The sequence below is a fragment of the Marmota marmota genome, unplaced genomic scaffold, assembly GCF_001458135.2.
Source record: "Marmota marmota marmota unplaced genomic scaffold, marMar, whole genome shotgun sequence".
NCBI classification, from domain to species: Eukaryota; Metazoa; Chordata; class Mammalia; order Rodentia; family Sciuridae; genus Marmota; species Marmota marmota.
The window spans coordinates 22,093,663-22,115,027 of record NW_026000229.1 but is presented as its reverse complement, the minus strand read 5'-3'; the positions used below and the strand labels follow the sequence as shown (position 1 = coordinate 22,115,027).

Genomic DNA, 21,365 nt, shown 5'->3' with positions numbered 1-21,365 from the left:
AACACCATCTAAAAGGGAACTTCATTAAGTTTCACTGGGCAATAAATAATTTTAGTCCTTCTGTATGAAATCTTCAGTTAAAGGTCAATTTCCATCAATACGCTATACATCTGAATCTATTGTGAAATGCTATTGTGAAGTGCTAAATGAGTCACCCCTGACTAGGTGGTCAGCTATGCCCAAGTTGCTAGAAAGAGCTGGTAGGTCGTGGTCCTGCTTTAATGACCATTAGGCAGACGTTATAGGGAGGTTCCTGGTATTGATAACAGAGCCTGCAGTACTAAAGTCCAAACGAGATTTTCCCTGCCACAATCAGGGCTTTCAGATGAAATTGGGCCCAAAGCAACAAAGGGTTATAGATTCTGGGGTTCCATGTTGAACATGAGAAGGCCTTTGGAGGCAGATGACAGCATTGCTTTGCCAGGGACCTGATACTGCAATAAACTACAAGTCTCCTCCAGGAAATGTGCTAGAAAGAACCATGGTGCCCCCAAAGCCAGGCTGCCCCAAACCCTCCCCATCAGAGTGCAGTGAACTACAAAAGTTGGCACTCAGGAGCCATTATTAAGGAGTGGACACCCCCAGAGAAACCAATGCCCCAACTCTCACAGAGTCAGGTGGCTGTTACAGTGACCCATGTCCAGTGACAGGGATAGCAGTAGGGACAGAGGAAAGTCAACATATTTGGAGACAGGAAAAGGATGAGTAAAAACACCCAGTGATGATATCCATTGGGACTTTAAGTCACAGGGACAGAAATTTAACTCAGATTAACTTTAGCAAAAGAGGGAGTTTATTTCCTTACATAACAGTGATGTCCAAAATAAGTTTCAGATTCACCTGGATCTGTGACCCTAAAAAAATCATCATGTCCCTCTAATTTCTCTCTACCCCCCTTGATCCATTTCCTCCTTTCTCCTCCCCGCCTCCTCTTCTCTCCCTCCCTCTGTGTTAGCACTGGAGAATCCCAGATTTCCTTGGTCCTTAGAACTTAAAACTCCAGAGAGACTGCGCCTTATCATATACCCTCTGACAGACGTTCCAGAGAAGACTTTGGCCAGTGCTCACCCCGAGATAGATTATCATGGGCAGGAGGATGGAACCTTTGATGGAACCTGGTTTGGGAACAATGCCCAAGACTTTGGTGGGATCTGCTTTACCCAAATAAGACTGAGCAGGATCCAGGAGAGGGAGGGGCACAGAGGACTAGCTGTGAGGCATGAGGACGAGCAGGGAGGCAAGGATGCTCCTCTCCCACAGGGGCAAAACTGGCTTACCTGTCCCTGCTCACACGCCCCTAACCATGCACATTGGTCCCCTGCTCAAAGGTGTCCTGTAGTAGCAAATCTACCTGGGCAGGGCTGGCTTCATGGGGGGGTTCCTGGATGTCATCACATGCTCAGCCATTTGAGGGTACTGGGATTCTCAGTTTCTTCTGTAACACATAAGAGGACCAAGGCAACTCACAAGCACTGTTCCTTTGAAAGAAAGCAGATGGGTGAAATACATAAAACCAGCATTTTTATTGGCCTCCTAGGATGCTCAGAGGCCTGCTTTTAAGACTCTCTGTGTTAAATACACACTTCAATAATGCTTTAGTCTATTCCTCAGTGGTTCCCAAATTGTGATCCCCAGGGGAGCTTATTGAAATGCAAATTCTTCATCTCACCCCAGACCTACTGAATCAGGAAGTCCAGGTGTGGGGCCCAATGGACTATTTTAACAAGTCCTCTGAGTGATTCAAGGCATGCACCAAAGTTTGAGAACCACTGATCTATATCTGTATTTGATCCAATTCACTCAGTTCAAAAGGACCACCCACTACAAAAAAACTGAGATTTGCATTACAGATTTGATGAACAGTCTGAATTTTAAGGGGTATAAATTTGTGAGTTTTCTATTTCTCCCACCCACTCCTTCAACCATGCACTATCAGATTATTCTTCTCCATCCCTTAATAGTATCTTAGGCAGAGTCCTTAATTTTTGGTAGATCCTGATATTAAAAGTCTTTTTATTTATTTTCTTCTAAAGGCTGAATCTCATATCTGGTGGACGTTCTTCTTTTCTCCTCTGAAACAAGGATGGGGTTTGAAGTGGGGGTGGGCTAGGATGGTTCTGCTGTTTCATTCCTCTGACCACTGGAGCCCCATGGGGTAGGAGAGCTGGGAGTCCTAATTTTTGATTGTGACCCTCCCTTTTCAGAGCTTATCACCTCTGGTAATGGAATACAGACAGAGACACAGACATACACACACCCTCCTTGGTTGTCTGGTCTTGTTCTGGCTCACTCTGGTGGCCTTGGCCCACATGATGGTGTGTGACAGTGTATATGGTTTTCCAGGGACCTTTTAGTGTGACCCCAGCTTATTTCACACCAAGAAGGGCAGCTGTGAGCCACTTTGTCCTCTCTGGTGGTCCACACCCCTCCCATTAGTAGAACCTCAGAAATGACTGGGGTCTTCTTCCCCACCATCTGAGGACTGATGAGAACTGAGGTGAGGGATCTTGCTAAGATTTGAATGTCCCCTCCCAAGCTCATTGGATTTAATTGCCACCTGTGACAGTATTGGGAGGTGGACTTTAAGAGACCAGGAGGGATCTCCCCTCATGATGGATTGATGCCATTATTGCAGAAATAGGTTAGTTATCTCAGAAGTAGCTTTGTTATAAAAGTGAGCTCTCAGGCACACAGTGTTCCGCTCTTGCTCTCTCTATCTCATGCATGCTTACTCACCCTTTCACCATGTCATACTGCAGCAAGAAAGCCCTCTCTAGATGCAGGCCCTCAGGCTAAGGCTGCACAGTCTCCAAGCTGATAGATAAATAAACTTCTTTTGATTATAATTCAGTCAGTCTGGTATTCTATTATAGCAGCAGGAAACAGACTGAGATAGATCCCACCCACATCAGGCACAGCCCTTCTCTTCCCCACTTGTCTGAGCCTCCTGTCTTCATACGGCTGGAGCAGGCACAGCTCACATTCATCTACAGTTCCACAAACTTCCAGGGATATAAGTCATACTCTCCTCAAAACTCCACCACCAAACCCACAGCACCAAATCCCAAACGGGGCCAAGAATTTCAACATCTCAGCAAACATCCAATTATATAACACCCCAACTCCTACCTCCTATAGGCACCCCAACCTGCATTCTTGGTAAGTGATTCTGATGGCTCCCTCAACTTGGCTTACGAGGAGAGTAACAATCAGGGGGACAGATATAAATTATTCCCCCAGTATCTCCTTCTCTCTCTATTCCCATTTCTCTATCTATTGGACTGGGGGAAGGTGGTGATGGTAATGGCCCTGCTCCTTTGGGAGCTCTGGAGTTGGGAGAATCTTACTCCAGTTGCTGGCAACTTTCTTTAGAGACTATGGGTTGTTTAGCACCTGGCATTTTCAGCAGAGGTTCTGGTGCCAGTCCTTTTGACTGCCCTCTCACATATGTTTTCATATACATTACCTTGGTGGACCTTTCAAAGATTCTGTCAGGCGTTAAACCTACAAGGAAACAGGTGCAGAGAGGTTAAGTGACAAGGCCAAGGTCATAGAGTATAGAAATCATGATGGGAAGGGGACCCCACCCAGCAGCTCCTGTGCACCTGTCCTCTCCATGCTGTATCATGCAGATGCCTCTTCTACACTCATCTTCCAACTATAAGTGAACTTGGGGTGGCTAATCAGAGATATAGTTTGTTTCCAAGATCACTGGGAAGCTGGCAGGCAAGGGTTTGGGGCCTGGGGTTTTCATAGAGAAAAAACAACTGTTGCAGATCAGTCATGCCCAGAGGATGCCACATGGACACTACCATTATCTTCCCAGGCCAAGGTCACATGGTCCCAGGAAACCCTGACTTGGCTTCAGTTGGCCAGCCCTCTCCTAGGGTGGGAGCAGGAGTGGAGTGGGAGTTGGCACTTCTAAAGCAGAGGGCTAGGGTTTCTGGCTAAAAGGCTGACTGCCAGCTCTATGATCTGCCCAGCCCAGGTCAAATGGGGTCAGGGCACCATCTGTGCCTTCTGGCTGGTTCTGCCCAGAATGACTCAATTCCACATGTGGTGGGTGGAGGGTCATGGTTACACCCCCTACAGTGCTCAGAGCACTCTACAATTTTCTAGTCAACATTTGGGCTGGAACCACTGCTACACAAGGGCCGCCTTTTCTCAAGATAAGTCTTCTGAGGAGCACAAGAGCCTCCCCTGCCCTCATCCTGTGCAGAACCTCCCACAGGGCTGGGATTCAGTGAGAAGTCCAGCCACATTGGCTGGGATCATATTTTCCCAACTGAAAATCAAAACCCTCACCCTCCACAGAGCCAATGGTTAAATTTTCAAAACTTTGCAAGCTGAGTTTTAAACAGTCATTATTTTAAAATAAAATTAGAAAACTTAAAATGAAACAAGTTATGTTAAAAAAACAACAATAATAAATACTCAAAACTCCTCTGTTCCTAATTATTTTACTACAGTTTGCTATTATCTCTGTCATTAGGGTTTTTACATTTATTTCACTATATGGTAAAAATGCTCTATAATGATGTGCTAAAATGCATCCCTTCCCAACTCCATGTCCATTAGTGTTTCATCAGCAGCTTAATAGCAGCCATAATGGTTGTATTTGCGCATGGAAATTACAAATATTACAAATCAGGGTTTGATCTATTGTTTTACTGACTCTGTAGAACAAGGGTAAGCAAATTTTTCCATAAAGGGCCAAACAGTAGATATTTTCCCCTTTATAGATCATAAAGTTTCTGTTGTAAATAACAGATAAACAAATGGACATAGCTGTGTTCTAATAAAGCTTTATTTACAAAAACATATGGTGGGACAAATGTGGCAGGTTAAAGACTGCCAGCCCCTGGTCTAGATTTCACAAAGCCATGAAGAAAATGCTAATGAAGATTAAACTTAAAAATGTTTTGTGCCCATAATTGTTCTGATTATGAATAACAAAAAATAATAATCTGAGGCAGTATTCCTCTAGTACTCAAAAACAATTATCTAATTCAGAAAAAGAAATAACTCATGTAACTGTTGAATGAAGTTCTAGTATACATCTTTGTTGCTTTATTTTTTGTTGTTCATTAACAAATGAAAATTGCAACCAGTATTCACATCAAAGTTACAAATTTTGTCATTTGCCACAACTTATCTCCTGGTAAATCAAGTCAAGCAAAAATCAACAAAAGCATTCCGTGAGAACCAACTGGCTGTGTGGAGTTTACCATGAAGAGTATCGTATATTTTATCACCATTTGTAAATTGTATAATACCAATCCTTGATAGCAATAAAATGCATAATAAATGTACGTATATGTATATATATGTATGTATATATGTATAATACATATATATGTATTATATATATAATTGTGCATACATTTTATACATATAAAATTTTATATGTATAAATTTTATGCATACAATAGAGAGCCTATTGTTAAATATTTACCATCACCTCACTGCCTGATGGACATGACCATAAAAAACACCCTGACGGTCCAGCTCAGGAGTCCAGAGTCCAGGGAAAGGGATGGTAGCAGGGATGGGTAGACAATCAGGAGAGCCCTCTAAGGTAGTCCCAGAAGGCTTCATGGGGGACATAGAACCTTAAAGAATGATAGGACTGAGTGATGGATGGAGATGGCTGCACTTCCTGCAGGTAACAGCACAGGAAGGAGTGGAGGCTGGAATTTCCTGACTTAGGAAAACAAAGAGAAGAGGACTAGGGAAGCAGTGGGGAAAATGGAGCCAGATATAGTTAATTACATGGAAATGTTCTGTGAGGTTGGGTCAAAAAACAAACAAACAAACAAAAGCAGGTTTGAAAATGAGGATTCATGTTAAGGGGGGGAAATACTAGAATAAAATGCACTTAAATGTAAAATAGCTATAGCTGATAGGATTATGGCTGATTTTGTTTTCATGCTTCTTGACACTTTCTTGTACCTTCCTATTGTTCTGAAGTGGTGTGAATTTATTTGATAAAAGTCATGAAAATAAATGTTCTTTGGCAGAAAGCACTGAACCAAATCTGAAGCCATAGTTAAAGACAGGGCATATCTAGCCTGATGCAGCCCAGAGGCACCCTGCAGGGAGTGCTGGGGGTGAGTGGAGTGGAGACTAGGGTGATCACTCTCTCCTGGGAGAACTGCAGAACACACAGGTGACCACTACTGATGGCCCCTCACCATGGGCCTGAAGTAGCCCTGACCACGCAGGGGACCTGCCCCTCACACCAGAGCCCAGGTAGATAACTACTCTCTTTTCTCCCTTAAGAAAAGTTTGGAAAGGTTTCCCCCCTCCGCATTCACAAAGGCAGAATAAATATAGGAAAACAAGGGATCCTCTTATTTTAGGACTTATCTTTGTTATTTTACCAATTGAAGAAGTCTACTTTAAAAAAGAAAGTATACAGTAGAATTGGAAAATTACAAGGGATACTAAGAATGTCTCCTCCGACTCATTTATTATACAAATAAGAAAATAGAAACTAAGGAGGTCAAGGGGCATACCTAAGAACCCAGAGCCAAGTGAAAACTCATCCCCAGCAGAGATGACACCCAGAGCCTGGCACCAACTTTCTACTATCAGATAAGCACTGAGCCTCATCACAGGGTGAGATGGCTGTGCAGCCCTAGGCTTCAGAGTGAACTCTAATCCTTCCCCATCTTACCCTGGAAAGCATGACTGCTTCTGAGGCACCCAAAATGTGTAGCATGGTTTCTCCATGACTAGCAACAGGATTCATGTTTTACTATGTTCCAAACGCCTGGACTAGCTCTCTCCATGCGTAAGACAACTTCTGCCCTACCCCACTGGTGGATAAGAGTTCAGATGCCTTTGTTTTGTTTTGTTTTTGGTAGTAGAGATTGAACCCAGAAGCACTGAGACACATCCCCAGCCCTTTTTTATATTTTATTTAGAGACGAGTTCTTGCTGAATTGCTTAAGGCCTCGCTAAGTTGCTGAGGCTGGCTTTAAACTCAAGATCTTCCTTCCTCAGCCTCCCAAGCCACTGGGAATACCTTTTTTTTTTTTTTTTTTTTTTTTAAAGAGAGAGAGGAGAGAGAGAGAGAGAGAGAATTTTAATATTTATTTTTTAGTTATCGGCGGATACAACATCTTTGTTTTGTATGTGGTGCTGAGGATCGAACCCGGGCCGCACGCATGCCAGGCGAGCGCGCTAACACTTGAGCCACATCCCCAGCCCTGGGAATACCTTTAATACAACTAAGGCAATGCCATTTTGTGATCAGACACCTCTATTATTATTCTCTTTGCTTGCCCCTGAAAATCAGTCAGGTAATTCCATTTGATACTCAAAAGGGCCAGAGACACCAGTTTAGTAATTTCCTTCACATGAACTTGACTGAACTGGATATAAGGTGAAGATTTCCATCTTGCAACCTATCTGCCTCTGTGATTCACACAATTCCTCTTCCTCCCTAGCCTGCATCTATGGCTCCACCCTGCCACAAATGAGGACTCTTTGTGCATTTTTTGCACATCCTTCTGTATATAGGCCACATGGTTAGTCTTAAATTGTGGTCCTAGAGTGCCAGAGATAGACCAGTTTATACTTTTTCTGATCGGGAACATAGATAGCTAAAGGATTAAGAAATACATTTTCATAAGCTAGATAATAACAAAAATTAAATGGCAAAAGTCTTTGCTGTCCCCAGCAACTGGAGAGCTTTAAAAATAAAATAAATAAGCACCTGCTTCTATTTTGTACTCCTACACAGGCAGAGAAATTGTTGGAGAAAAATTGTGCTCATACGTTTTGTACTGTCCCTCTTGGAAGAAGAAGAATATCTTAAGTGAGGTTATTGAAAAGTGCTTACTAAATGTGCAGTTTGGAAAAGGACTTCCCCTGAGCAAGGCTGGTTAGACCAACAGCCCACCATGTCCTTCACCTCCTGCAATTAGAGCATAATAGGCAGATTTTCTTCAATAGATTAATGATTTATGTTGGTAAATGTATTGTTATAATTAATAGCAAAGACATTGTCCTTATCCCTGGCTGTTTTCCCCAAGCCAAAAAAACCTAGGACCATACCATCCAAAGAACAAGCCTCATCTGAGGCTCTTGCCCCTAACCCTTTCCACATCTATCTTAGGTAACTTTTCACTTTTAGACCAGCTTCCCGCCAGAGCTAAACAACCGTTGTTATTCCTTTCCCATGAGAATAGCTCAGAAACTAAGAACGCCCTATTTACCAACTCTTCCCAACAGAATCCAGTGACCCTTCTGCCCCAGTGTGTGATCCCTCTACCACTTATGTCCCTGGCCTTTGAGCCTATTTTCCCAATGGAATAGGAAAAGGGGTCCACAGAATCTTCTGAAAAGGTCCCTCACTAACCATCTCTTTGGTCTTTAGAAGATGATTTAAACTATGCATTAAGTCACCTGGAGCCTGCCATCAATAACACCAGGAGGTCTTAATGTCCGTGGCTTTGTTATTTCTTTATAAGTAAAACAATTGTGTTTGTCAGTTTCCCCTTGCTTTTAACAAATACTGAGATAAGTCAACTATTTGGCTCACAGTTTTGAAGGCGTCAGTCCATGGTTAGGTGGCCCTGCAGCGTTGGGGCCTGTGGTAAGGCAGCACATCATGGCAGGACTGTGTGACACAACAGAACATTCATCGTGTGGCTGAGACATGAAAAAGAGGGGAAGGAACCAGAGTCCTATAATCCCCTTCCAGAGCACACTCCCCTTGACCTTAAACCTTCCACTAAGTTCCATCTCTAACCTTCTACCACCTTTCAATAGCACCAAGCAGAGAACCAAGCTTTAATACCTGGGCCTTTGGTAGGCATTCCAGATCTAAACCAGAATAGTATAGATCATAAAATAGGGGAAGGGCTATAAATCTCCCTTTGGCTATGGGTGCAATATGTTTTCAGAGGGAAATTGTGGACTTGCTTCATATTTTCTAGGTGAGGAATATTTTTTGAGGTCTTCTAGAACAAAAACAAATTTCAGTCATTGGAAGGCAGTGACTTGTTGGGCACTAGGTGGGGCTGGCTTCTCTCTGCCAAGAAGACCACTGGGAAGTCATGTGAAAACCTACTGTGGACCTTTGACCTTTCCAAGCAAGCAAAAACTAACACAGAAGTTTGTGCGTATTCTTAGAGATCTTTTGAATGGCTCTCATTGCAGGTGGGCACAATATTTGCTGGTGAGGCTGTAATGTAATCCTTTGCTGAATTCAAATGAAACTATCTTTGCAAAGCTCTTGGAGAAGTACCTCATTGTTTCTCCTCCCTTTGTGTTGCCTCTTAGGGAATTAACAATAAATACATAAACCAAGTTAAAAGCTAAAAATATGGCTTATCCAGGTTTTCAGGAAAGCACAGTTTCTGGAGGAAGTCCCACTCACTCCTGAAAGCAGAAAAAACAAACATGATGAGAGTTCATCAGCCGACAGGTATTTCATAGTTTTTTCATCACATAAGTAGATTTTTACATTCATGAGAAAGCAAACGTTTCCCAAATCGGCCCCACACGGACTCAGAAAACCAGTGTTCTCTACACTGTGTTCTGATTGCTTGCATGGTAGTCACAGGAAGGGAGCCCCAACCCTCCCCAAGGACGCCTGGACTAGAGCAGATTCCACCCCCTGTGCCCTGTGGCAAGCAGGCCCCAGAAGGCCCTGGGCTTGGCCACTGGGTTCCTGAGATAAGAATGACAGCCAAATGGTGAATGCAGCCAGCTCACACCTTACAAGAGCCAGCCTCTCCCTTTTTCCTGAGAATAACTCCTGTACAAGGCTGTGTGGGTCCACCAGTGGATTTCTGGGGATAGTACTCTAGAGGTCCTCTCTGAAATTCTTTCAATTACTAATGAACCCCACTTAAGCCAACTTCAAAATATCCTACACTTCTCAGCTCTCAGGGCCTTGGCCCACTGACAGTCTAGTTCCTGTCTTTAAGAATGCTTAAAACATTGTTCTAAAATCATTTTGACTTTTTCTTGAAGTTCTAACTGTATGTGAAGCAGTGAATCCAGGATGCTTCACAGCACAGCTCATGGGAAACAGAGGGGCTGGGGCTGAGCCATCAGAGGCATCTTGGGATGTGGATATGTAAACAGGAAAGAGAAGCGCCCAACGCAGGGCACATGTGCAAACAATCATGGCGGACTCTTAGGGCCAGGTCGACTCACCTGACCAGAAAAAAAAAAAAAAGAGGCTTCTTTCAGAATCTCATCCTGTGTGCCAGACTCTCTATGAAGCTCCTCACTTAGGTTATACTCTCACTCTCAGCCTGCAAGGGAGCTCTTAACTATCTTCAATCTAAATGGCTGGGGAAACCCAGCTCAGGTGGGTTTGGACCTTGTCACTCAGCTAGCAAGGGCAGGATGGGGCTCAAACTCAGCATGACTGACTGACAGCCCATGCAGGTCCATTTCCCACCATGCCATCATGTCTCCCAGGGGGAGTTTGGAGAAGCTCTGGAGTTGAGAAATAATACCATACAGGAATAGAGAGTCAGGAAAACAGGCTTGTTAGACGGAAGAAATCAGGGGACCCAGGACCCAGTGCCAAACTTCTTGGGAGTGTGGGCTAGTCATGGATATGCTTCCTTAAACTTCAGCACCCACTCACATGGGTGGCTCTAGTCCTCTCCAGGAAAGGCAGGAAAGGTACATAAGTGATGAAGACATGACATAAGTGATGTTCAGAGAGCCTGAGCCTCTTTCCTGAGGTCACAGAGCTCATTGAATTGAACCCAGATGGCAGGCTTTGCCCTCATTCTTTGCTCTGAGAAAATGGCTGTCAGGACCCTGGAGTAAATGATGCATGATTCCCCCCTCTCACTTCAGTGGTCCCTAGCAGATAAAAAAAGAGACAGGCTGGGGGCTTGTTGCCATCAGGTACAGTGAAAGCACAGTCTTGTCCTTCTCTGGGGGAGCTGCCCCTGGTTACCACACTCTGTAACTCCCAGCTATCCCTGCAATAGCACTGGGATGGAGTGGGGGTCCCTGACTAGGGTGGGGGGAATTGGAGTCAAGTACTTAGATTCTCTTAGATTTCAAAAGCAGGGTTGAGTCTGCAGCCTTCTGGGGCCCACTTAGCAATGTTGGAAGAATTCGACAGCTTGTGTAAGTGCTAATGAGCACCAAGAATAACTCCACTGACCTGTCTCTGCAGGCAGAGCCCAGCTGAGGAACAGAGCTCGGCTGGCCTGGAAGGGCTTCCTCAGGCCTGCTCCCCCTGCCCAGCCCTGCAGAGGCCAGAACTCAGCCCACAGATTCCCTTCAGGGCTGCCTGGGAGGGGTAGATAACCTGAGGCAACCTCCGAGTCAAGGCCACCCTCCCCTTGCCTGGGAGGGGAAATCAAGAGGTGAGCAAATCAAACTGGCAATTAGTGTGCTCCAAAGAGCCCTGCTTCTAAGTGTTGGCTTTGGTTCAGCCCATACCCTGTCCTGACCAGGTTCAGTGCTCTTGTGTTTAGAATCCATTTTTCTAAACAAATTAGTGGAGCAGGGGAAAAAAAAAATTATTTCTGGGTTTTGGTCCAGGATCCAGTTAGGGAAGGAGAGAGTGTATATATGTAAGTACATGCAAGTGTGTGTATCTAAACTCATGGGTGTGATATGGACAAAGCAAAAAGTGGACCAGAGGAAGCAGTCCTTCAGGAAGGCACTGAATGTGGCCGTGCTTAGTGGGATGGAGTGGGGTTGGAACCAGGACCCCTCTCCTGGACCCAGATATTCCTTCCTTCTTTTCTTCATTCATTCATCTAATCAATTATTCATGTTGATTCATTAAGCACCCACTAACTTGCCCCAATTCCTGTATCCCATCTGAGGCCCTGCAACCAGCCTGGGTTGGCCATGCTCCTCCTCTCAACAGGAAAGACAGAAAGAAGCAGCCTCCTCTTTCCTTTTCCTCCCCACCCCTAGACTGAGTACGTGTTCTCCGTCTCCTGTTCCATCTCCTTCTAGGACCAGGCTTTGGGGACTGACCAGCTTTCTAATTCTCCCTTGCTCCCTTAGGACCCCTCAATTGTTCCACTTAACTGGGGAGGAAAAAAAGTCCAATCAAAGTACTCCTTATCTTTGAACATTTGATTTTATCGTACTTCTTGTAGGGCTCTCAAATATGAGGTCAATACAAATAAAATCATTTAAATTGCCTGATATTAAACATCTCTGACCCAAAAAGCAAAAAGCCTTTTAAGTGATGGTTACATTGATACAAGAGTCACAATGACAGGTTTCAAAGATGAAAGTAATGGATCAGAAAATAGAACAGCAGAGAAAACACAGATGAAAGGCAAATAACCCCATTTGAAAAATCCAAGGCTTTCATTTTTCTGGGGGAAAAAAATACCAAAAGCACTATTCTGTGTTAAAAAGACGGTGAAGAAAGGAGCGTGCACTTACCACCTGCTAGGGTTCAAGTCCCAGGTATACTTTCCCTTTCTGTGGTTAAATACTGTGGTCTTTATTAGACTTCACTGGCTGAGTTTCCTAGGCTGGTCCCGGAGCTCATCCATGTCCAACTAAGAGCTGTACCAACAATGCCAACACTACAACACCTGTAGGTGGGTGGTGCCATCTGAGTGGCTGAACTAGGCTCCCATTCCCCAGCCACATGGTGAGCCCAGTCAAATACTAACCAGCTTTCCCACACAATCAGAGCTCAGCAGGATTTTCCACTAAACCAATTAGTTTAATGAAATACTTAACTAGTATAAAGGAGGCATTTTACTTAGAGTAAGACTAAAGAACCTATAAACATTAAGCATCAGACCCAATGTTCTTGGGTTGCTCTTTATCATAGCTGAAGTCAATCCTCGAGTTCTCTTAAACTTGGGTAGAGTTCAATTTTATAACTCACCTCCTACATTCTTGGGGTCAGTCCTTTCCATGCCTCTTGTTTTTCTAGAACTTTCTGTGACTTCACCACACATCAAGACATGTAAGGCCTTTATCTACTTTACCTTTAAAGTCCAACTATTACTATGAATGGTTTATGCTGCGATAAAGAAAAGTCCTGTCTCTTCTCTAGGTGTCCAGGCTTCTGTAGCTCATCCCTCCAGGAATCAGGAGAAGAAGATTCTCTATCAGGTATACCATTCACACACCTGTGTCACTCTCTTCTTCCCATCAAAATAGGTCAGTTCCCCTGCTGTTCTGCCTTCCTAGCCTCAGCTGTTTGCACTTTGGAATAGGATGTGCTTATTGATTGATGGATATTTACTTCCAATTGGTATCTCATGAACGCCAGCAGTTTTTATGCCCAGATTTAGACACACTATGCTCCTATATAATCCTGATGCAGATTGAAGGTTTTAAAAATCACATCTGTGGAGAATTCCATGGAATTCCACATGAATAATGGGAAAAAATGCTAATAACAAAGTGATTGATTAAATAAAAATTATAGAAAATTACTGACATGTGGGGCTAGACTGGACAATAAGTAAAAATGGGACTAATAACAGTACTTTTTCATAAAGTTATTCAGAGGATGAAGTGTGCTAATATGGTAAAGCACTCGAAGCTTTGTAACACATCACATCTACAGTGTTTGAAATTTGCTCTTCAAGACCAAGTGTTCAAGGGTACAGAGCAGAGCCATAGTGAGTCCAGCTTACTCCAACAGTATGTTGGAGGAAACAGGTGAGTTTGGGGATCAGGCAGTCACAGACCTGGAAAGTCAGCTAGGGAAGGATGGCTCAGACAAGTCCTAGGGGCCCAGGACTAGGAAGATAGTAGAGAAGGCTGTTACCACCAGTCTCAAGACCACCAACCCTCTCTGGCCTGTGTCTTCTTACACTCTGTGGTGTGTTGTCAAACAAGATATAGGTACACATGAAACTAGAAACAGTCATTTCTAACAAATACAGAGCAGAGGAGATCTGAAAGTCCTCTGAGATTCTGTGGAGCTCTGTCTCTTGATCATTCCATGATTTTGGAAGACTTACTCCAAAATCAACAGAGGTTTGGGCTGTCATCATTATGCTTATGCTTGTTTGTGATTTCACCATGAAATCCAATATGTGTCCTTATTAGGAATAACAGTAATAATATAGTTATTAGGAATTGCTTATATAAGATCATTTGGAAAATCTTACCCGTTGTGCAGAATCTTTCAATCCGTCTCAATGATTTGACTCTTATAGCAATGCAATGGGACATTTTGAGGAAGCATTTTGTCAACCATCTACTTCATCAACCTAAAAAGGTTCTGGAAATTCCTCATAATCTTTAGGTCTCCTTTATCAGATAACCTTAGTTTCATGAAAGATACATTAATGTGTTCATCTTGTGTACAATACCTTCTCTGAGTAGCTACAGGACCTTGGACAAACCAGATAGATCTCTGGGCCTCAGTTTTCTCATCTATAAAATTAAAGTGATCAATAGACTACCTGATCTCTATGGTTTCCTTGTTCTAAAGATCGGGAGTTATTCTAAATCTTATTAGCTTTCTTAACCAAACTAACATCATAGATAAGAAACAGGTTGCAAAGACCAAAATTCACCTCTGGTTTATACCCATTAGATCTGAACCAACTATTTTATACGTTGTTTGGGTTACCTTGCCCCAAACACATCCTCTGTCTGCCACAAAGATCACTTTTTATTGTTATGCCCATTCCTACAACCACATAAGATTTTCCATCATCACAATCAGTTGAGCATTTTAATTCTTGAAATGCAGATTCTTTTTTCCCTTTCTATATCACATAAAACTCATTTATGGTGGTTATAGCAATTACTAAGGAAGGTCACTTTTCACATATCTTCATGTGCACTGTTATTCCAGTTGTTGTGCATTCCTTTATTCTAATCAAGAATAATTACATTTGTTGAAATACTTTTCAGACACCCATTTTCTTGTCTGACTGATCACAACTTCATCTTCTGTAATTTGCTATACAACATTACTACCCATGTGAAATGGTTGTAGCAACATTTTTCCAAATGAGCTTTGGCATGACATTTCATCAACTTCTTTCTGATAGTTAAAAAATATATATTTTTTCATTCATTGCATTCTTATCCAAATAGTTATTTATCCTGGGAAAGAAATCTGGTAGACCAGTGAAGCTTGAATCCAACTTATAAAGAAGGATTAGAACTAAGAGCTGAATTTAGTGACCATCCATCCCACCCCCAAATGACCAGGGAATTTTGTTCACAATGACCAAAAGGTACATGACTCTCAGGACTTCCTGGCTTGAGGAGCGGAACTGTTGAGTGTGGGCTCCGTGTGTCTGTAAGCTCCCCTGAGACTCTTGAGCTCACAAAGTCTGATTTGCTCATTTTAGGTCCCCACTTGGTAGTTTCTCCTGGTCCTCTCACATGAACAGTGTTTTTCTTTCTTCAAAGCTGCCCTTTTCCCAAGATAGTCGCTTTGACGTTGTTAATGAATAAGCTGCAGAATTTGTGATCTGGTGCCAGGTTTCCTGGGAGGCAGCTTCCCCAGGCTTCGGGGTTTGGGCAGGCTATTACAGAGGCCCCTGGTCGATCTGCTGGCTATTTGCTTTGCTCCTTTTTCCTCCTAATTAACACTATCACCTTATCAGAGTGGCCCATTCTCAGATGGAGTAACTGAGTCATCGTGTGCTGTGTTTTCTTTTGGAACATTCCAGTTCCACCCAGACCTGAATTAACTGGGCTTTGCTCACTGTTGCACAGTGATTTGCCCACCAGGTGTCCCTTGTGTCAGATCCTGCCCATCACTTAGCAAAACCATGTTGTAGGATGTTTGGCAGGTCTCAGTGTTCGAAGGGTCTGACCACCGAGAGCTGAGGCTCCTGGGGTCAGCAGGAACTGCCTCTGACACAAGGACTGCGCCGAACAACACTGAAGCTTGCTTAATTTCAGCTGCTAAGACTATAAGATAAAAATAATAGGACCCACTTCCTAGAACTGCGAGAATATTAATTGATGCAATGCATGTAAAATGTTCAGTGTGCAATAAGAGCCTAATGAGAGGGTCATTATTGATTATCCCACCCAATCCTTATGATTATTACCCCAGATTATGGATGAGTACACTGGACTCAAAAGAAGCCACATGACTTGCTTCAGTCTACACTGCATCAAATGAGTCAGGACCTGAATCCAGAGCCCCTGTCATATCCTATATTCTTGTTCTTTCCTCTTTCCCAGAAGTTCCTCTCAGAACAAAGACCCATGTCCTCTACAACAGTGGTTCCCAGAGCATGACCCTCCCCACAGACCAGCAAGATCAGCATCTCATGGAACTTGTTAGACTTGTCAGTTTGGGATACCACTCCAGACCTAAGGAAGCAACACCTGGAGGCTGAGGCCCAGCAATGAAGGTCTTGGCAAGCCCTCCAGGAGATTCTATTGCACTCCCAGATTTAGAGCCACTGCTCTATGGGATAATAATTTGCCTTGTGATCTAACTCTGCCACCCACTCCTGAGATGGGCGTTCCACAGATCCCAATGTGATCCCCAACGTAAACGATCCTCTCCAGCCCTGTGACATTATCAGGAGATTTGTGATTAATACATACTGATAAAATTTAATAGAGGCAGTAGTTCCCACCACTGTAAGCACATTAGCATCACCTAGGGAATTTTTAAAATTATACAAAGACCCACCCAGCCCAGTTCTAAAGATGGCCCAGATTGACAACCACAGAACTATGAAGCCACAACCCTGAGTCCATGGAGCTCTGCTAGGTGGTGATACTTTTACCTCATTGAGGTTTGTGTGCTTTACAATTCAGTTCCAGTGAGTTGAGTCTTTCCTTCCTGTGAGCCTTTGATTCTGTCTGGTCAAGCCTCTGCCTCATGCCCACTTATTTGCACAGCTGCCAGCTTTCATGCAGAGGTGTTTACCTAGTATGCCTCAGCTTCTGCCCAATGTTATCCTGCTTGATCTAGAAAGGTAATGACAAGGTACAGTAAACACCAGACATTGACTCACCATAGTTCTTGTTTTTCTTCTAATTAACTTAGACGGGCTTGAGGGAAAACAGTTTCATGAGCATGTTGGAGTAGTAAGGATCCCAAGCCTCTGGGCCCACCAAAGTCACAAGCATGCACAGAGCGCCCATCACCAAACAAAGAGCACAGTGTGGGCTTCTCTTGCTGTCACAATGAACAGTGTACAATGAACAGAAGAATTTGGCTTGGGCCTGGGGCCACAATGAGGCTTTCTGCTCCATCCCCTTTAAACTAAAGATCACCAGCTTTCAGAAAAGGGCACCCAACTTGCCCATCTGGCTCAGGCAGGATGGCTGAGTTGGGACTGCCTTATTTGCCAAACACTAGCAAAATGGAAAGATAAAAGATGGGGGACTTCCATAACCTGCAGCCCAGAGGACCTTCGTCCCAGAGCAGAGGAAGACCGTGGCTTTTCAGGACTCTGTTGAGTGAAGCAACCTCACCCTCCAATAAACACGGCCTAGTGGACGCTAGTTAGTAACCCACAGGCTTCTGGGAAGAAGCAAGGACAGAACAGAAAAAAGGCAGGTGCTCCCTACCAGAGCTTTTCCTCAGGAGGACGAGGAGTTGATGGACGCCATATTCTGAGCAGGCTAAGGAGAAGAGCTTCCCTCTGCACATGGGTGGAACCAGGTTTCATGGGGTCTGAAAAAATAGCTTATAGAGTTTGGGATGAAGGGAAGGTAGGGGAGGCTCTCTTTAAGGAAAAAAATCATGCAAAGTTATGTATAAAAGTATAAAAGGGGCCTTGCAAGTGAGGAGCTAAGTTAAAAATGCACCTCTACCTAGACTCTGTCTTTTCAAAGTTGTTCTGCATTTTGTTTGTTGACCACCCCCAGGTAAATATTATCCTCAATGCTAGATAACTTCCCATCATCCCTGTGGAATATGGTTTTTGAATTTTAAAAGACTCTAAGTGGAGGTTTGTTCAGAGAAGAGGGTGCTTTACATGTACAAGCACAAAGACCAGCTTTTATCTACTTTATTTTTTATTAGATAGTACATTCACATGTTCCATTGTTCAAAAGGTATGAAAGGGTATGTAGTAATAAATCTGAGTAACTTTTACAAACTTTTAAAGATAAAATGCAATTTTCCTACTCAGAAAATACACTCTTAACTCAGAACTTGTATAAAAAAAAAAACAAAACAGAATCATGTTCAACCCCATGCTCCAAAGCCAAACTTGAGCTTTTTCTGAACACCTTCCTTCCAAATAAATATTGGTAGATAAAGGTGGAGACCTGTCCTTTTGCCTGCCTGCTTTTCATTTCCTGATGCCTAACACCTAATTCCTAATACCTAACACCTCTCTAATCTTTCAAACTATGGGCGAGAAAAGGACTTTCATAAGGAAAAGTGGACATATTGAAGCATGGTAGTATTTTGTGGGAAAATTATAAGCTTTTGAAATTTATGGAGGCCTTGGACCTACCCAATGATGTAAGGTCTAGACCACAGATGGTAAGTAGCTGTCAGCCCAAGTAGGAATCCACTCCATCAGGAATGGCTGCTGTATGAACAAGGATTCTAAGATGATGTCAGACTCAGTATGACAAAATGCTGTGATCCATTATCCAGGTCTGACCTGGTCATGGGCATGGGGAGGGTAGTAGGAGTGCCACAGACATAATAGTGATCTGGGGGAAGGCTAAATAGAAAATAATTTGCCTAAAAGAACAGTCTAGAGCCAATAGAGCCAATACTCAAAAAAAAAAAAATGTGAATCCGCAGAATGAATGAATTAAAAGCAACAGAAATTATGACCATCCAGTCTTCCTTGTGTAGAAAGGCTTAGAACAAGGAGGTGCCTGGAGACTCCGCCCTCCTTCTACCTCCCCCAATCACAGCTGTCCTCACTGGCAATGCTTCCCGAGCCAGTCCAGTCACATTTCCTCATCTGAATGCCTCCCACTCCCTGTGGCAATGCCCACTGGGCCGGGTTCCTGCATGTGCTTCCTCTCAGGATCTTCCTCCTGCCTGACTTAGCCTTCCTGCCCATGCTGTGGGGCTCCCCGGACTTGCAGAGAGTAGTCAAGTTCTTTAAGACCCTAAAGATAGAGGGCCACACTCCTCATCCTGCTACACCTGTATTGAATACTTTCTCTGCTCTTAAAGATAAAAACAACCTAGCCTTCCCCTCAAGGGGCTCACAGCCTGTGGAAGATGGAGAACACCTTCATAAATCATTATAATTAAATAACAAATTATAAAAGTCTACACTTAAAATATAATTAAGGCATCATTGTTATTTAAATTAGAAGTAATAAGAGCAACTGAGTGCCAGGCAGGGGGCTCAGCATTCTACTTACATACTATATTTCCTGTCTTTACAATAACCCCATGAGGTTTACAGAGTATTATCCCATTTTGCAGTTAAAGAAATTGAAGCTTTTAAAAACTCACAAGTCAACGGAGAAAGCATGATTCAGACCCAGGTGTGGCTGACCAGGACTTCTAAGGAAGGGTGAAGGGGGTCATGTCCATTTGGGTTTGACTAAGAGAGGCATACATTTGGGGCAAGTTGGAAACCACCAGCACTGCCTCTCCCTGCAACTTTGGCAGAGGGGAGCTGGATGGCTGGGGAGGCAGGGCAGCTGTCAGAAGGGACTCAGACCCAAAACCTCCTCAAAGACTGCCCAGGCTGGCCCAGCCCAGAACTGGAAAGGTCAAGGGACTTCTGCCCCTGCATTTCCTGTTCCTAGGCTGCCAGGGGTGGGTTTTCTGTCACTGGAGAGAGGAAGGGGGGAAACTGATGAGAATTCAGAGATCTGCTGGGGAATCAGAGAGGAGCCACAGGAAACACGTTGTCTAAAAATATGCCATTTCTGAAAGGAAAACAGTCATTAGGGGGTGTGAGAAGCCCCCGTGGTGAGGGAAGCAAAACAGTAAGACTCACGGGGAGGCCAGTGGAACAACAGAGGAGCCCATTACCCACCCACTTCCTGTGCGATTAGCGAGGCAAGCAGACAAAAACGACAACCCACAGACACGACTCCAGGGGACGCGTCTGGGGACAGCCTCCGACATGCAGCAGGGAGGTGGGAGGCGAAGAAACTGTTCCAGTTAATATTTTTCTCGCATCAGCTGGTCCAGCTATAGATTTGTCTAACGTTTCCTATGCGCTTATACACGCAGGGCACAGTCAGGGGCTTTTCCTACATCACCTCCTGCGGTCCTTCAGACAACGCTGTGCAGGAGGAAAGGGAGTCTGAGAGGTGAAATGGCGGGTCCAAGGCCACACAGCTGATAAGGGACGAAGACCTGGCTCCATCCCAGGCCCCAAGTCCAATGGACCAAGCCACCTCCCACAAGATCAAGAGTCCTGACCATCCCCAACCTATACAGGTCAGGGGCACTCCCTCCAGATTTTCCTGGCAGACCACAGTGGCTTTGCATTCTTTATCTTATCTTGTGTTGAAGCAAATCTGGTGGAGGAAACTTGCTACGTTTTTCATTAATGACTCATTGTCAGATAATCACGTTGCAGTCACACCGGACACAGTGGAAAAGTGCACTGGTGGAGTAATAAGGAAATGGCTAAGCCACAGATTCCTTCCATACCATCTGTGAAGCAAGCGGCCCACCTCTGCTGAAATCCCCAGGGACACGGCAGGGAACGTGGGGACCTTAGGCAGAGGAACAGGGGACAGTACCCTCAGGGGTGTTCCATCCACTAAGGAATTCATCCTCTGTGCCAGATACAGAAGGAGGCATTCCATGCATTTCTCCAGCTATCCTCCTCCCCCCTCGATGCAGGAAACATATCAGCATTTTATACAAGAAAAAACCAAGGCTCCCTTACTTCAGCTCCTTTTGACTTTGTAGGAGAGGGTAAAACTTTCTCTCCCCTCTCTGAAAGTTTGATAATTGAGTCTACGAAATGAATTAGGCTGGGTGTGATGGCGCACATCTGTAATCCCAGTGGCTCTGGAGGCTGAGGCAGGAGGATTGCGAGTTCAAAGCCAGACTCAGCAGATTAGCAAGGCACTTAGCAACTCAGCAAGACCCCGTTTCTAAGTAAAATATTTAAAAGGACTGGGGACATGGCTCAATGGCTAAGTGCCCCTGGGTTCAATCCCTGGTACCAAAAAAATAAAATAACTTCATAGGCAAATTAATGGGTAAAAAGACGAAGAAATTTATTATGCATGCAGGGCATCACAGGAAAGAGAATGAGTACCCAAATACCCAATAAGATTTAGATGTTTATATGCCCTCTTCAGAGGAAAAGGATGGGGTGTCAGCAACATAGGGAGAGTAAATGATCCGAGTGGAGACAGGCAATGGTCTATGACAAAATCTACCTGGGCATGTTAGCCTCCGCCATTTTTTCCTGTGATATAAGCCAATCTTCCCCCACGAGGAGGTTCTTGGGGAGGGGATCTTGACAACTGAATTATTTCTTGAT

General features: G+C 44.0%; 1 protein-coding gene across 3 annotated transcripts in view; it reads left to right on the top strand.

Annotated features, from left to right (window-relative positions):
* Lipc (lipase C, hepatic type) overlaps window positions 1-21,365 on the top strand; it is a 131,133-nt gene that overhangs the window by 15,875 nt on the left and 93,893 nt on the right. The gene's annotated exons all lie outside the window — the stretch shown is intronic.